This window comes from Equus przewalskii, chromosome 5 (genome assembly GCF_037783145.1).
Source record: "Equus przewalskii isolate Varuska chromosome 5, EquPr2, whole genome shotgun sequence".
In the NCBI taxonomy this organism is placed as follows: Eukaryota; Metazoa; Chordata; class Mammalia; order Perissodactyla; family Equidae; genus Equus; species Equus przewalskii.
The window spans coordinates 39,964,959-39,979,494 of NC_091835.1; the positions used below are offsets into that span (position 1 = coordinate 39,964,959).

Below are 14,536 nucleotides of genomic sequence, written 5' to 3' on the forward strand. Positions count from 1 at the left end.
GTCAATGTCCATTAGGTAAAGTTGTTTGATAGTGTTGTGCGAGTCTTCTATGTCCTTACAGATTTTCAATCTACCTGCTCTACTGATTACTGAATGAAGACTATTGTAATTTCCAAGTGGGTAGTGAATTTGTTTTTTCCTCCTTTCAGTTCTATCAGTTCATACTTCATGTGTTTTGGAAGTGTCCTGTTATGTGTGTACACACTTCAGATTCTTATGTCTTTTTAAGAAGTGACCTTTTTTCATTTTTTTTATTTATCCCTATTAACATTTCTCGTTCCAAAGCCTGCACTGTGTGAAATTAGTATAGCATCTCCAGTTTGCTTTTATTAACATTAGCAAGGTATATCTTGTTCTATGCTTCAATTTTCAACCTATATATAGGTTATATTAAAGTGAATTTCTTTTAGACTGCATATACTTGGGTTTTGTTTGTTATTTAATTAATCTGACAATCTCTGTTTCATCCTTGGTTTGTTTAGACCATTTATATTAGAAGTATTATTAATATGCTGGGATTTAAATTCATCAATTTACTATTTACTTAATATTTTTTATTTTTTTATTTCTTTTTTTTACAGATTGGTATCTGAGCTAACATCTGTTGTCAACCATCTTTTTTTCTTCTTCTTCTTCTCCTCAAATCCCCCCCAGAACACATTTGTATATTCTAGTTGTAGGTCCTTCTGGTTGTGCTATGTGGGACACTGCCTCAGCATGGCCTGATGAGTGGTGCCATGTCCAGGCCCAGGATCCAAACTGGCAAAACTGTGGGCCACCAAAGTGGAGTGTGTGAAGCCAACCACTCAGCCATGGGGCAAGCCCCAATTTACTATTTTTTAATTTTTTTCTCTGGGTTTTATTCCAGTTCCTCATTTCCCGTCTTTTAAAAATCATTTAATAGTTTTTAGTATTCCATTTTATGCATTAGCTTTTTGATTTTTATCTTCATATCATTTCTGTAGTGGTTGACCTAGGGATGTGGTATTCCTAACCTGTCACAGTCTACTGAGAGTTAATATTTTATCACTTCAAATAAAACATAGAATTCTTACCACCACGTAGGACCCTGTGCCCTCCCCTTTTATGATATAGTTGCCATATGTATTATATTTAAATTCATTGAAAGCTCTCAGACAATATAGCATTTTTTTTTTTGCTTTCTACAGTCATCCATATTTAAGGAACTTAAGAGAGCTAAAATAGTCTATTCTATATATATATATATTCAATATTTACCAATTCTATTGCATTTTCCTTCATTGCTGAAGTTATAATTTTCACTCTGGTATCATTTCTTTTTGGTCTCAAGATGTTCTTTTAGCATTTTTTTTACAACTAATTTAAGAAATTAGTTCCTTCCTTTAGTTCTACAGGCAACTAATTCTCTCAATATTCCTCCATTTGAAAATATGTCTATATCACCTTCATTCCTGAAGGGCATTTTTGTTGGATATAGAATTCTGGGTTAAAGTTCTTTATTTTCAGCACCTTTAAGCTATCACACTGTCCTTTCTCTAAATTCATTTGGTTTTTTTCTTTAGAATAGAGTTCAGCTGCTTATTATGATTTGTCCAGACACAGTTTTCTCTGAGGTTATTCCTTTTGGAATTTTCTAAGCATCTTGAATTTGTAAGTTTATGGCTATTACCAAATTTTGGACATTTTTTTTAATATCTTTTCTACAGTACACTTTTCTCTTCTTTCTTTGGGACTTCACTCATCAATCTGTGTCCTTATCTAATCTGTGAGGTTACAGGCTGGTGCACAATATTTTTATTTGGTAGAATTCACCAGAGGAACAATTTGGTCCTGGACGTTTGTTTTTGGGGAGATTTTTGATTACTGTTTCAATATCTTTACTTGTAATTGGTCTAGTCACATTCTCGATTTCTTCTTGACCCATCTTTGGGAGGTTGTATGAGTCTAAGAATTTATCCATTTCTTCTAGGTTATCCAATTTGTTGGCATATAGTTTTCATGGTATTCTCTTAGTCCTTTATATTTCTGTGGTATCTGTTACAATTTCTCAACTTTCATTTCTAATTTCATTCATTTGAGCCTTCTTTCTGTTTTCCTTGGTGAGAGTGGCTAAAGTTTTGTCAATTTTGTTTATCTTCTAAAAGTACCAGCTCTTAGTTTCAATGATCTTTTCTATTCTTTTTCTAGTCTCTATTTCATTTGTTATTGCTCCAATTTTTCTATGCCTTTCCTTTTGCTGACTTTGGGCTTTGTTTGTTCTTCTTTTTCTAGTTCTTTTAGATGTAGTTTCAGATCACTTATTTGAGATTTTTCTTGTTTGTTGAAGTAGGCCTGTAGTGCTATAAATTTCCCTTCATTTACCACTTTTGCTGCATCCCATAAGTGTTGGTATGTTGTGTTTTCATTTATTTGTCTCCAGATAGCTTTTTGGTTTCTCCTTAGATTTCTTCACTGATTCAATGGTTGTTCAGTGGCATGTTGTTAGTCTCCACATATTTGTGCCTTTCCCAGCTTTATCCTTTTGTTGATTTCTAGTTTCATTGCAGTGTTGTCAGAAAAGATGCTTGAAATGATTTCAGTCTTCTTAAATTTATTGAGGCTTGCTTTGTCCTATCAAAAGATCTATCTATAAGAATTTTCCACGTGCACTGGAGAATATGTATTCTACTGTTTTGGGATTGAAAGATCTAATATATATCTATTAAGTCCATCTGGTCTAGTGTTTCATTTAGTCACTGTTTCCTTGTTCCCTATCTGTCTAGATGATCTATCCATTGATGTAAAGGTCTCCTACCTTTATTGTGCTGCAGTTGATTTGTTCCTTTAAGTCTGTTAATAGTTGCTTCAGATACTTTGATGCTCCTGTACTAGGTGAATATTTATTAATAAGTGTTATATCTTCTTGGTAGAATGTCCCTTTTATCACTAGATAATGTCCCTCTTTCTCCCTCATTTCTTTCTTATCTTGAAGTCTGCTTTGTCTAATATTAATAGGGCTATACCCGCTTTCTTTTGCTTGCCGTTTTTTTGGAGTATCATCTTCCATCTGTTCAGTTTGAGGCTACGTTTGTCTTTTGGGCTGAGATGTGCTTCCTGGAGCTGGCATATTCTTGAGTCTTGTTTTTTAACCCATCCAGCAAATTTCATCTTTTGATTGGTGAAATCAATTCATTTACATTTAAAGTGTTACTGATATCTGAGTGCTTCATAATTCCATTTTATCCCTTTTTTTGTTGTCCTGTATTTCCAGTGTTTCCTAACTATCAGTTTTCATATTTTTCCATTGTTTCTCTTCCCTCGTATTTCTGACTGGAAAGGAAATTTCAGTCAGAAATTTCAGTTTCAGTTTGGTAGTTTTCTGTGATAGTTTTCTCTTTATTTATGATTTGTGTCTCTGCTCCTATTTTTTTGTTTAGTGGTTACCATGAGGTTTGTATCAAAGATCTCATACATGACATAGTCCTTTTCCTGATAGCCTCCGATCTCCATTAGCCTAAGCAGGTTCCATCCCTTTCCTCCTCCAAATTATTCTTTTTTTGTGTTGTGAGTTTGTGTCTAATGTGAAGTGTTTATAGTTATTTTTGATGCCTTCTTTCCCTTTATCTTTTATTTTATTATTTTTTGCTAACCTATCCTGGTAGACAATGGCAATTTTCTGATTTTGTGTGTCAATTTATCACTTTGCTCAAAGTTTTGTAAATCTTTGCTTTTTTCTGTTTTAGATATGAGGGCTCCCTTTATCATTTCTCATAAGGCACATCTAGTGGTGATGAACTCTGCATTTATTTATCTGGAAAAGATTTATTTCTCTGTCTTATCTGAAGGATAATTTCACTGGATATATTATTCTGCACTGATAGTTTTTGTCTTTCAGTATTTAAAATATATCATTCCATTCTTTCCTAGCCTGCAAGGTTTCTGCTGAGAAATACACTGAAAACTGCTTAGAGGTTCTTTCATAAGTTATTTTCTTCTCTCTCGCAGCTTTTAATATTTTTTTCTTTGTCATCAACTTTTGACGGTTTTAATATTATGTGCCTTTGAGAAGGTCTTTTTGCATTGATGTAATTGGGAGTCCTATTGGCTTCATGTACTTGTAAGTCCATTGTTTTCCCCAGGTTTTTGTAAGTTCTCATCTCTTATTATTAATTAATTTATTTAATTTTTCATTGCAATAACACTGGTTTATAGCATTATATAAATTTTGGGTGTACATAATTATATTTCAGTTTCTGTGTAGATTACATCATGTTCCCCACCCAAAGACTGATCACAGTCTGTCACCACACAAATGATCCTAATCACCCCTTTTGTCCTCCTCCCACCCTCTGTCCCTTCTGGTAACCACCCTCTGGTAATCCAATCTCTGTCTCTATGTGATTGTTCGTTGTTGTTTTTGTCTTCTACTTCTGAGTGTGGAGTGAGGTCATGTGGTATTTGACTGTCTCCCTGTGACTTATTCCGCTTAGCATAATAACCTTAAAGTCCATCCATGTTGTCACAAATGGCCAGATTTCATGGTTTATTTGTGGCTGAGTAATATTCCATACTACATCTTCTTTATTCATTTGTCCCTTGGTGGGCACCTAGGTTTATTCCAAGTCTTTGCTATTGTGAATAATGCTACAATGAACATAGGGGTGCATGTATCTTTACACCTTCGTGTTATAATGTTCTTTAGATAAATGCCTCATAGTGGAATAGTTGGGCCGTATAGTAGTTTTATGCTTAATTTTTGAGTAATCATCTCCATAATGTTTTCCATAGTGGATACACCAGTTTGCACTACCACCAGCAATGTGTGAGAGTTCCCTTCTATCCACATCCTTTCCAACACACTGTTTCCTGCCTTATTATTTATGTCCATTCTGATGGGAGTGGGGTGATATGTGATCATAGTTTTGATTTGGATTTCCCTGAGAGTTACTGATGTTTGGCATGCTTTGGGAAACTTGGCAGGTGATATATGAATCTAAACTCAGTATCATAATTCCCAAGGAAAGTTTGTCCTAGACATGATACGAGAAGAGTTTTATCATCATTGTGGTTGCCAGTAACATGCATTCAGAAGAAGAATGCACAGACCCTAACTGTTTCATGACCTGAGGAACAGAAGATTGATGCCACCTCTTTTTTTTCCCCTCTCCCTCCAGTGTACCCAAATTGATCTCTTTTGTCATTCATACCTGTCCATTGTTGAATGATCCACTCCATAGACTGGGAAGAATTCAAAAAAACTAGTCCTTATTTTCTCAAACTGAACTAGTATCAATTGTGCAATTATAGCTCTAGTCCTTTGTGAGTCATCTGTTCACAGAAGCCAGAAATCTGTGTCAATCTGATTTTACTTTTACTCACCTTTCACATTTATTTAGTTACTAAATGTAGTTAATTTTGTGAACTTAATATCTTTCAAATCTATCAGCTTTTCATCAAGTCTGTGGCAACCATCTTAGTTCAGACTCTCATCATTTTTGCCATGTAAGAATAATCTCCCTATTGATCCCTCTATTTACAATCTTAGTCTTTTGAGGCAATTCTGCACTTGAAGTAGAGGTTCTTCTTTAGTGAAAACCTGATAGTTATTTTCAGGATAAAGTCCAAATGCATCATCCTTTCTGACTCTTGCAGATTCTGTTTTAGATCCAATTCCTTCTGGACAAATGTTCTTCATCATCCAGACGTGGATTTGGTGCTCTCTCTATCACTCTGTACCTCTCTAATAATAGCAATTTTTGCACTTTATTGTGACTATTTCTGCCATGTAATTTTTTGGAAAAGAGGAAAATTCTAATGTTTTATTGTCTAAATCCTCTCAGTAAATGCAAAACCTGACAAGTAGTAAACACTTAATAAATATTTGCTGGGTTAAAAAATATCATAAACATTAAAGGCAGTTTTAGGAGTGTATAATGGTAGATAAAACTTTAAAATACCAATAACGTGATAATATTTACACATTTCCTTCCAGTATCCTAATATTTTAGTATTTATTACTTTTTTATCATTACACATACTATTAAAAATTGTAGTATTTTTGTAAGACTGAGGTTTAATTTTTTAATTACTAGCTTTAGAAGTTAAAGACTTTTGTAAGTTTTATACAATCTCCACAACGATGACTTTAATAGCTTCATAATATCACATCAAAGCCATATAATATTTTCACATCAAGAAATCTCTTATTGTGAGGGTATTTAGGTTACTTTGACATATTTCTCTCTCTTTCTACCTTATTTTTCTATAATACACAATGCTGCAGTGACTAGCTAAGTACTTATAAATATTTCTCCATTCACTTAGATGAAACTTTAGTGAGATTATGAGTTTAAATGTATAAGCACCTTTAAGATATGATAGATATTTTCAATCCAAATTGTTATCCAACAGCCTATAAAGAGTATTATCATTAATTAATTTAAACAAATTTAATTTGAAAAGTGTAACATGTTACTTTCCATTGTGATGTATTTATTCATATCTATAACTTGTTTATTTGAGGAATCTTAGTGGTTTTCTCTTGGATTTTCACCAATTCTTTTTATATTGACATTATAGGCACATTTCCTCTTTTCTGTAAAAACAAAAACAAAACTAGGTTGTAATTTGCTTTTTAACTTTAGAAGTTAAAATAGAAATTGTTAATTTATATTTTAAATTTTTGTACAAAATATAAAATCGATCAACATCTATACATTTCTTCTTGCAAACAAAAACCTTTAAATATCTCACTACTTACAAACTCTCTACCCCGTGATTTACATTGGTACAATAAATTGGAATTTAATTCCAGGTTATTACTATTTTAACTTTCTTTACAAATTCATCAGACTTCACACGAAAATAATCAACACTCTTCTAAACCAAAGTTTTATTTTTTCTCATCTCAGATATAATGCAAAATATATATATTTAAAATTAACTCTAAAATAGACTTAGGAGTAGAGTCAATAGAAAAAGCTTACCACCTAAAAGAAAACAATAACAGTGAAACACTATTGAATCACATAAAAGAAGGCTTAAATAAACCAATTTGTATGTTATATTCTTAGACAGAAGTACACTACATTTTAGAGAAATCTGTAAAGTCAGTGCAAGCTCAAAGTCCCGGCAATATATTTTATGGAATTTGGAAAAGTTGATTCTGAAAATCCCCTTGAAAAGTAAATATTGCAGAATACCCAAAAATTGACAAAGAAGAACAGCCCACAGATTGGCTGACTGATCTAAAGTTGATTGTTTAAAAAATAAATTTGAACACAATTATGAGGAACACATCACAAGTTCATGACAATTAGCTCTACTACCAATGTCGTCACACATTTGCAGACAGTCCTGGCCCCTGTAGACTTTGAGTTTTCCGTGCCTACATAGAGGTACGTTACTTAAAATAGCTTAGTGGCCATTCATTTGAACTGGTCAGATTCCCTACTTCATAAAATACACAAAATTAAATATGAATTCGTTTGAAGAAGAAATTGTAAAAAGCAAAGACAAATACGAGCCAAAAAAACCTAACAAAAACAGAAAAAATGGGATTTTTAAAATACTTTTAAATATTTTAAAAGAATTGAATGTGAAATTCCTCCTAACAGCTCAATTCAAAATCCCAGAATCATAAAAGAAACAAGTGACAGATTAAGCACACAAAATTGTAAAATAATTCTATGAAAGATAATATCATATGGAAATTCTTAGAAAAGAAATAATTATTGGAAAATATTTGCAACATTTGTAACACAGAAATAGATAACATTCCTAATTCATAAAGGGATCTGATGAGTTAATAAGAAAAAGTCAAGTAGTCCTGTAGAAAAAGGGACAAAGTTTATGTCGAGACAAACACATAAATTAGGAAAAAATAGGGTAGTATGTCAGGTTCTTTTGAGGTGGGAAGAATGCCATGCTTCTAGAAACAAGCAGTCCATTTGCCCTAAAGGAAATTTTGTAAAGTCATTTCTCCACTCGTTTGTCCAACATAATCACCAAACTCAGGGTTCCACTAACAGGGGCTGAAGAAATTGACTTTAGCTCCCTATACTGACCAAGGCATAGCCTAGTTTAAGGTCATAAAATCAAATACCTAAAAGGACTGGATGGGAACATAATTGTGTACAGTTGCTGAGTGATAGACCACTGAGTGTTGCAAATGTAAAGAATTAGAACATTCCCTAGTTAAAATTATAAAGCCTATGTTAGCTGAGACAAAAAGAAAGAAAAAGAAAATAAAGAAACAACAAAACCCACATACTTGGGCTAAAACTTGCCCATTGATTACAGCTGTACATTCAGATTTTTAAAAAAGTTAACATTGAGGAAAGTAAAAGCAATGAAAGAGAAAAACTAGACTGAACGAGTAAAAGAAATAACCTTTAAGAAAATGCAGTTAGTGCTGGGGACATAGAATATTAAATAAATGTTAAATAAAAAACAATTTGTGTATCAGAGGAATCTGAGAGGCTTTTATAACTATACAATAATAAAAAGGCAAAGAGAACATTTGGGAAGTAAAATCACTACTGTTTTATTATTATTATTATTACATTGTGCTGAATTGGAGAGTAGACTTTTCTGAACATCAAATTAGTAACCTGGAATTTCCAGCCTAATAACTTAGATAGCATGTTTCAGAAGAAATAAAAATTATGATAGAAAAATCAAGAGACTTGCAAAATAATAATATAATATAAATGTCTATACATTGTTATTTAAAAAAGAAAAGAAAAATGAGAAGAAAGAGTCAAATAAATAATAGAAACAATTCTTAGCTAAAAAAACTCCAGCTCGAAAGGATACTCCAGGTGCTAAGCCGAGGGCATGCTTGCGGTTTTAAAAGGAGAACGCTCGTTCGTTAGAGTAATAATAAAAATAGAAAACAGCAAGGAACCAAACTCCACACCTAGATATATCTTGGAGAAGTTTATAAATTGCAACGATAAAGATAAATGCTTCAAACTTATAGGAAGAGATGGGTCAACCCACTAAAATGCTGCTTGATCCATGTAACAGGAAAACCTTCAATTCTGGCAGCCAAAATCCTGACTTAGGTTGCTACAATGGAGAATCGCAGTCTCTCGACCAGTTTCCAGTTGCTCTTTTAGACATAAGATCTGTATTGGAGCAAATTAACAGTCTCTGGCACCTGATATGCAATTGTTGACCTGTCAGTGCCTCTTTTTGCCATAGCAACTTACAGGAACAACTAGAAGCAATTTGCTTCCATCTAGCAGCTCAAACAGTGCATTTTTACAATCTTGCCTGGTACTTTGTCAACTCTCCTACTCTTTCTCATAAACATTCCACCCAATGTCTCACTGATCCCCATACTGACGGCATTGTGCTGATTGTACCTGATGATCAAGAAGTACGAGTACCTCAAATGCCTTAGCAAGACATATATTATTCAAAGCATGGGAGATAAACCCCACAAAAATTTAGGAGATTGCTTTCTGGGGATCCAGTGGTCTGGAGCATGTTGCCATGTCCCCTTCATTATGAAGGACAATTTGCCAAAAGTGGCACCGCCTACCTTTAAAAAGGGCACAACATTCAATAGTCCTTTTGGATTTTGGTTCAATAAAAATGAGTGTGCTACTTCAACCTGTTTGTTTACAGAGTAATCATAATGCTACCAATTGTGTGAGTAGGGATCTGAACAAGATAAATGTTTCCAGAAAATCTAGGCTCTTGCACATGGATCCAGAAAATCCAATGGTATATGAAGCGTAAACTAAAGCAAAGCAGTAATGCACTTGGTACTGATATCAAAGCACTCTACGTCACCTGATCATGCAATTTCCTTGTGACTTTCAGATCCATTCAAGGTGAATCTTTTCTACATCATTTCTACTTAATAATGGATTGCAGCTGTCCATGCCCAACTTTATGGTTTAGTGGATCACATAACATCCGGCTCATGATGGGATGCTCAGGTAACATGGGTAATGACTTTCCTACGCCTAACTGTTTAGTCTATACCAGGACTTAGTCACATGATGCTTCTGCATGATTTGCTGCGGCATCACTTACCCACTTGTTGGGCCCCTGAAAGACATTGGTGGAGTGAAATCATGTATACTTGGTTGTCCATTTGTCCTAGTAAGAATTGGCCAGTAGACACATCTACCCTGAAACGTGGGTGCTGTCAGATAGTTTGGCTGTTTTGTCAAGCACTTGGAAAGAATATGATTGGAATATAGTTGATCAGGAAGACTGGGGAAACAGTATATGAGAAATACCATTCAAAATAGGTACAGAGTGTGAAATGCTCCTGTGAATGCTCACTAACAAGCATCCACAGCAAAAGAGGCACTCATTGATCAGGTAAGCAAAAGAATACATTCTGTGGATATCAGTCAGCCTCTTTTCACAGCCATTTCAGTGCCTTATCAATAGGTTCATAGTGGCAGGGATGAAGGTTGTATATGGACTGTCTCTCATCAAGTAACTACCCATGGTTTTAATAGTATTAATTTTCTCTCACCAAAGTTGTTCTGGCTGATGGTAGTGGTGAATGCCTAGCCTGCTAACAACAGAGAACAACAGTGAACACCTGTTATGGCATCACGCCTTAGAGAAAATAGCCAACCACCTGTGGCTAGTTGATTTATTTGGATGCCATTGCATCATGGAAGGAGAAGAAATTTGTCTTCACTGAAATAAACATATATTGTGGATATGGATTTGCCATTTCTGTTTGTAACATTTCGGGCAATGTCACTGTCTGTGGACCTAACACCATATTTACCTTAATAGCATTCATCAGAACTACTTCTGATCAAGGAAATTATTTCATAGCAAGAAAATATATAGGACAATAAGGTCATGCCTATGGAAATTACAGATCTTACTACAGACTCCATCACCCAGAATCAGCTAATAAAATAACAGAATTGCTTTCTGAAAACTCAGTTATGGTGCCAGTGGCGGGACTACACTCTGAAAGATTAGGTTTCTATCTTACAGGATGCAGTACAAGCTGTGAATCAGAACATGATTTTGTAGTATCTCCTGTACAGCCAAGAAGCACTCGCCTAGAATCCTGAGATGGCACTGGGGAGAAAAGCCTCCCCTTATTATACCTAATAAGCCACTCAGATAGTTGTTGCTTCTCATACGCACTGCTTTGAGTTCTGCCAGTCTGAAGGTCTTTATCTCCAGTGGAGGAAATTTTCTGCCAGAGGACATAATGATGTGTCCGTGGAAGTGGCCATTTGGGACTCCTCATGCCATTGAGCCAACAGACAAAGAAAGAGTTTTACCTGCATGCTTGGGGGATTACCAAGAGGGGAATTGGGTTGCTACTACCTAATGGGAAAACAACTATGCCTAGAACACGAGAGATTCTCTGGATATCTCTTAATTCTTCCATGTCCAATAGTAAATTTAATGAAAAACTATAGCAATCAAAACCAAGGCAGAATAGCTGAGGATAAAGACTTTTTAGTAATGCAGGGTTGGTTTACCCCACCAGATAAAGAACCCACACTGGTTGAGGTCCTGACTGAGAGCAAAGGAATCATGGAATGGATAGTGGAGGAAGGAAGTGATAACTATCAGTCTGCCAGCTTGATCAGTTGTAGTAATGTGACTGTAGCAGCTACATACATTTTCTTCCTTTTTTAGTAGATTTATATATATTCATATATATTTATTATATTCTTATTTTATGTCTTTGTTCTCATTATTTTAAACAACTTTTGTTGGATGATATCATTATAATTTATTGTTCAGGCAGCAGAATATTTAGAAGGGCTTTGACAGAATTTGAGGAGTAATTAATAGAGCCCACAGATGGATGCAATGTATCTATTTTGGAGGATGCCATAGAACATCTTTGTGTGAATAGTGGCATCTTGCTAGACAGACTTATAGATTTTGTTTTCTGTAGCATGGAAGAGGAAATATCCATGGAAGAATTTCTGTGGATGCTGAATAGCCTAAAGGGTGGATTATGTCAGTTATTAAATTTTTTTCTAGCAGGTTCAAACCTACCTTTTCATACCTGGTTTTGTGACAGGATTCTGCAAATCATGTTTCTGCTGTGACAATTGGCTCTGTGTTAGGGTCCAATAAGGAATGGCGGAAGGAGACTGTAAGGCTAATGAAGGAAAAAGTAAATTGCTACTTCCACTTTATTCCTTGTAGACTTCCTAGGCGCTTCCCGCCCACTCATTGTTTCTATGAGTACCACTCCAGCAATGCCTCTCATCTTGGCAGCATTTCCTCCTCATAGCAGGAGCTGAATCCAGTCTGCAGCTTTTCCAGCACTTCACTGCACCCTTCCTTAGACCACCAGCACCAGCAGGAGCTGGCTGGCTCCCCTTCCTCTCAGCACAGCCCCAGCACAACCTCCCCATCATGTTCAAAAGGACAATCCTCTGGGATCAGAGACACACAGTGAGTTGGTGAAAGTATCTTTCTTAAGGTCTGAATTTCCACTCTATGGGACCTCTTCTCTATGTTTCTAGGCTTTAATAATTTGAACCTCTTTGTTTTGTTCCTATCCCTAGGAGTGGAGGCTGCTTCCTACACTTGCTCCTTCTGTCATATCACAGGGTTCTCTTCTTTCTCTTTGTAGCAACTTTATACCTAATTAACAATTCTTTATATTAAGATCTTAATTTTAAATGCTGTGCTTTTTAGTTATCAAATGTCCATTTATTATCCTTTTATAGACTCTATTCCCAAGCAACAGAGTCGTAAGCTCACTGTTATAACAAGCCCTTTTAATTGAGTTACTTCCATTTATTTGTCTTTAAGAAGTTTGGTTCCTCTAGAGCTTGATTTGGCAAACTGTGGCCCACTGGCTGCCATCTATTTTTGTGAATAAAGTTTTACTGAAACACAGCTATGTCCATTTATCTATATATTGTCTATGACTGCTTTTGAGTACAATGGCAGAATTGGGTAGTCACAGCACAGACTGTATGGTTTGGAAAGCCTAAAATATTTATTCTCTGACTCTTCACAGAAAAAAAATTTGCTGATCTCTGTGCTAGAGTTTTCCAAGCAAGGATAGCCTAAAGTCTTACCCCCCTTATTGTTTCTCTTTTGTACACCAAACTGTACTTTCTGTAACACCCTGAAGGAGAGTTTTGCTTGGTGTTAGACTTTAGAGGCTTTAAGACTGACTGAACTGTCCTAGAATATCTATACTAAAAAGTTACCAAACCAGTTTTGCTTTCCTTATGGCATCACCCTCATTGATATGGAGGTTTCTCAGAAGATGCCAAAAGAGATCATTTCTTTGAAGAGAATAATCAGTAAGTTCTCTATCTCTTGTTATCCAAATGAAGGGAAAAGGATCTATAGAAATTGACGTGTAACTCCTAGAGATTGGGGGACAAAACTGGGCTTGACTCATACCTGAAAAATCTATAAGGTAAAACACTGTTGTAGAATGATTAGAGCAAAGAGGACTGCTTGGGAATTGCTGCCCTTCCAAAGTTCCCTGGAGCAAGTTTCATATTTCCCATGGGCCTGGACACTGAAAAGGGATTTGAAACAGGCCATCTTAAAAGGAAATTGCTGGGGCAGGCCTGGTGGTGCAGTGGTTAAGTTTGCACATTTCACTTCGGCGGGCTGGGGTTTGCCGGTTTGGATCCCGGGTGTGGACCTATGCACTGCTTGTCAAGCCATGCTGTGGCAGGCATCCTACATATAAAGCAGAGGAAGATGGGCACAGATGTTAGCTCAGGGCCACTATTCCTCAGCAAAAAGAGGAGAATTGGCTGCAGATGTTAGCTCAGAGCTAATCTTCCTCAAAAAAAAAAGGAAATTACTGAAGAGCACCTCATGAAAGGGAAAAGTAATCCCAGTAGATAATGTCTGGACACAGTATAGCATCTGAAACCAGGAGGACAATAATTTCTTAAGATTCAGTACTATTGAAGGAGGAAACAGTCATATCAGGCAACTTCAAGTGGGAGAGCCCATGTGAAGAGATTCCAATAAAATTCACAAAGGTGCCGTGCAGCAAAGGGTTAACTCAGTCTGCTTGGGCTGCTCAAACCCTGCGTATTCCAAAGAAAGGTCTTGCCCTTGACTGGCTCCTGGGAGATATCCTTCAAGCCCTTGGAATATCTTGCCTCATAAGAGTGTCTTTACCCTGGGCCTTGAGCCACATCGGATAGTTTGTGCTAACAATGTGATTTATAGTGAAACCCTTTTTTGTTTGCATTGGGTCTAGAGCTGTGCTGTGTCAGTTTGATGTGTGAGAGAGCTGGAATCTGAGTAGTTATGATCAATCACATGGGTGCTCCATGCCCATGTGTCTTATCCCCACTGAAAACCCCAAATACCAAAGCTCCAGTGAGTTTTCCTGCTTGGCGATATTTCATATGTGTTTTCACACATTATTCTAGGTGAACCCAGTGCTATTAATATGACTCAACTGGGATAAGACAACTGGAAGTTTGTGCCTGTTTTCTGCTGCACACCATTCTAAGCGCAATTAACCTTTGCTGATTTTAATCTGCATCTTTTCACTGCAATAAAGTGTAACTGTAACTAAACTGCTTTTCTGAGTTCTCTCAGTACTTCTCATGAATCA

General features: G+C 35.8%; 1 long non-coding RNA gene across 1 annotated transcript in view; it reads right to left on the reverse strand.

Annotated features, from left to right (window-relative positions):
* Window positions 1–6,395: 6,395 nt before the first annotated feature.
* LOC139083689 (uncharacterized) overlaps window positions 6,396–14,536 on the reverse strand; it is a 28,077-nt gene continuing 19,936 nt past the window's right edge. The window contains exons 2-3 of the long non-coding RNA XR_011540601.1: window positions 11,977–12,082; window positions 6,396–6,556 (exon numbers count right to left, since the gene is read on the reverse strand). This is a non-coding gene — a long non-coding RNA (uncharacterized lncRNA). The remainder of the gene's footprint in view (window positions 6,557–11,976; window positions 12,083–14,536) is intronic.